Genomic DNA, 3709 nt, shown 5'->3' with positions numbered 1-3709 from the left:
ATAAACAGTTGGGTGAGATTTGGGAGGTGAAAATAAGAAGGTCAAAGGCTCCAAGTCAGCCTTTTTTGCAACAGTATCAGCAGTGGAAGCAGAGTCAACGTTTGAAGCACCTTTTTTTTTTTTCTTGCAGATCTGGCATAGGTCTGGAGCCAGCAGTTACAGATTCTCCACCTTGCCAAGCGAAGCAAAGGGAGCAACTCCCCAGGCTGGTCAGTTCTGTGGGTTTGTCCTGGAATTATTCCTGGAGGCCTTTTCTAGAACCAGCCCCCTGTCCCTTCTTGTTATTTTGGAAGTATTTAAAGCCTTGAATGAATCCCTTTCCACTTGGCATGCATGCGTGCTAAGTTGCTTCAATCGTGTCCGACTTTGTGTGACCCCATTGTCTGTAGCCTGCAGTGCTCCATAGCAGTTTATTCATTTGCAACTGAGTCTTAAAGAATACACCTGCTTTGCCCAAGTTGTCCTGCATGAAGACATGCAATCAATCCTGAACCTCTCTATCCTCATCTTTAGAATGGAATTAAGAATACTTCACTGAGGATTAAATAGGAAGTATTTTAAGAAGCTAGTGTGCTACTTGACAACACTTTCATAAACTGGAGCTCTTTGGTTCAGCTCACAAATCATCACAGCTTGTCCTCCTGTGAAGTAACAAACAGTCTCATTTTGCATCCTCCTTTCTCCCAGAAGTTTACCCTGACCTTTTCTGTCTCTGCATGGTTAAAACTCAGAGCCAAAAGGGGCAGGTCCAGTTTTGTAGGGCAGGGGAGAGTAGGGCAAGGGAAAGACCACCCAAGTGGGGCTTGGATGATCGAGGTACCAGTAGCCCTGTTTTACAGACGAGAAGACTGAGGTTTAGGGAAGATGAAGGACTTGCTTAAGATCAGTAAGCCACGAAGGCAGAGAAGGGGTCTGAAGACATTCTGACTCCAGAGTGTGAAGCCTTCCATCAGCACCCTGTATGCAGACCTGTTACTTTTGGTGTGTGATCCATTCCCCTTTCAGTCTGAGGAAAGCAGCTGGCAAACCTCATTTCAAAGAGAAATTATCTCAACAGGCAGGCTTTGGCTTGCTCAGTGGTCAAGGACACCTCTCCAGAAAACTGGGGCAACTTGGGTACCACAGAGAGCATTCAGAAGGTGGCAGGTCCTTTGCTAGGATCTGGCTGAGATGACAACTCTGATTACTTCCCCAAGGAGTCAGGAGAAAAAGATCTATTCACTCAGTTGACATCGACCTAGTCCAAGCTGTACACGAGGTGCCATGGGGTTTGCAGCAATGTATGCTCTAGCAGGGAGCCCAAGCAGTGACGGTTACTCCACCCTCCCTTGCTTGCCCATCAGCAGGCCTCAGAGCTTTCCAAGGACATCTTCCCAGGGCCCTAGGACTTTCACACCTTCAGAGAGTACCCCCTCCACACTGCCAGTCCCCACCCCACCAACTGCCCACCTTTAAGGTACAGTGGGCAGTTTCCTCCTCTAAGATGGACCTCAGTTCAGCAACCTCTCCCACCTCTGAGGGTCTGCAGCCCTCGTTTTATGCAGACTGCCCCACAGGGACAGAGCAAATCCTGCCTTGTGTCCTGATTACAGTGGGAAAGTAGGAGGCCTGGGCTGACCTCAAACCCACATCAGCCCCACTGTTCTTGCATGTTATTGAGACTTTATGAACCTCTTTCTTAACCTGTGAAAAGTTACTAATACCTACTTTGCTGGAGAGGTAAGTATGTACTGGGGCTCCTGTTCAGTAGATGGTCATTCCCTCCTCCTGGCCTCTCTCCTGCTTTTCAGATTATACCATCCTTCAGGGCAAGACACAGAAACTTTTTATCTCTTTATTCACAACCACACCCATCCACACCTGCCCATGGAGGCTGCCTGACAAAACCTGTTGAATGAGTCAACAACTAGAAGCCTGTGGCGTAAATCACTCCATTTGCTTCATTCCTTTGTTTGTTGAACAAAAGGGTCTTGAGTCTTAACCAGATGCCAAGCCTTGTGCTTGGTGCCAAGGATAGAAAACATGAGTCAAGGTCCCTGTCCTCAAGAGAACCATGGGTTGTGATAAAACAGACACGTCGGATATCATTGTCCAGTGTGATCACTGAACTAGGGGTATCCAGAGGGGAATGTCCAACCGAGGATGTGGGGACAAAGTTGTCAGGGGAAGTTTCCTGGAGGAGGTAGGGCCTCATCCAACTTCATTTAGTGTCTGTGTCTCTCCATTAGAATGGAAGTTCCATGAAGGCAGAGATTTTGGTTTAGTTCACTGCTGTGTCCCCAGGACCTATAAGACTCCCTGGTACATAGTAGGTGCTTGATCAATATATGTTGAATGAATGAATGAAACAGGCAAAGAAGAGGAAGAATTGTGATCAGAGGCAGGAGATCACTTGGCTCCTCTGGGTTCCTGCATCCCTTGTTTTTCTTCTAAGAAACCCAATCACTCTACACAGGGCCCTACCCTCACAGAGGCTCTCATACCCCTGTGTTGGTTTCACAACAGCCCAGTGAGGTGAGCTGGGCAGGTACGACTCTCCCTACTCACCCACGGGGAAACAATTCGTGATGGGTTTTTTGTTTGTTTGTTTGTGTTTTGAGAAGCCAACAGATCTATATTAAACACCTGTTACTGGGAGGAAGCCATGATGCTGGACCCCCTGTCAGTCTATCTTCTCCATGACACTCTTGGGCTTAATGCTCTCTTCCTGGCTACAGATGGAGGTCTTGTCTAGCTCGTCGGGACTCCAGCCATACTGCTCACTCGCACCTTTAGCTTGCTGCCCGTCAGATCCCCCAGCATCTCAGCCAGCAGCCAGAGACTGATGTGCTGATAAGTGATGCCCACAACATGGCAGATTTTGGACAGAGTCTTCGAAGCCAGTTATACCTTCCAAGAGATCCATGTTTTTATCCAGGGCTTACCAGAAGGACCAGAAGTGGCCGGTCCCCAGCAGGTCTCTGAGGGACAAAATTGGCTGGGTGGGCCATTCTTCCTGCCACACTTGCCCAGCATGAGGTCAGCGTGGGGCAGGTTGGTGAGGGCCTTTAGCAGGATCTGGGCAGTGACTGTGGTCTGGAGAAAGGCTGGGTACAGCTTCAACACAGCCAGGTTGGCTTCCAGATGATAAATATTCTCCTTGGCCTGCGTCTTCACATAGTGGTCCAGGGTGGCCAGGTTCTCAGGACTGTACCTGTCCATCCCCTTGAGTGACTTGCCTGCGTTTGCTCTCATCTGCTCAAACATCACCATGACAGCTGTCGCCTCCCACACCGGGGATGGAGCTGAAGACCCTGCCGGGCTGCATCCTCGAGAACTGGAGAAGTGGGGAAACTGCTCTTTAGAGAGAAAAAGTGATTGACCTGTGGTCCTATGGCAAATTGGTGGCCTTGCTGAGAGGAGAACTCAGGTCTCCTGGCTCTGAGACCTGGCTCTAACCTGCTCCCCTGAGGGCAGCTCTGCTCTCCAAGGACCGACAGGGCTAGCTGGGTGTCTGGACCTTCACATCCGGAGAGGGGACCCAGAATCAAAGTGTAGAGAAAGATCCTAGTCCTGAGAATGGAGATGGTATAGTAACAGTAACAGTGATGAAGAGGAGGAGGAAAATTAGAACTTTTCTATTGTGAACTTTGCTTCAGTCGTGTCCGACTCTTTGCAACCCCATGGACCATAGCCCTCTAGGCTCCTCTGTTCATGGAATTCCACAGAC

General features: G+C 49.2%; 1 pseudogene; it reads right to left on the bottom strand.

The window, feature by feature from the left end:
• Nucleotides 1-2628: 2628 nt before the first annotated feature.
• On the bottom strand, nucleotides 2629-3252 carry LOC138077059 (eukaryotic translation initiation factor 3 subunit K pseudogene; annotated as a pseudogene).
• Between the last annotated feature and the right edge of the window lie 457 nt (nucleotides 3253-3709).

This window comes from Capricornis sumatraensis, chromosome 3, assembly GCF_032405125.1.
Source record: "Capricornis sumatraensis isolate serow.1 chromosome 3, serow.2, whole genome shotgun sequence".
NCBI classification, from domain to species: domain Eukaryota; kingdom Metazoa; phylum Chordata; class Mammalia; order Artiodactyla; family Bovidae; genus Capricornis; species Capricornis sumatraensis.
The sequence above is the reverse complement of the archived record's forward strand: the minus strand, read 5'-3'. Positions and strand labels throughout refer to the sequence as shown.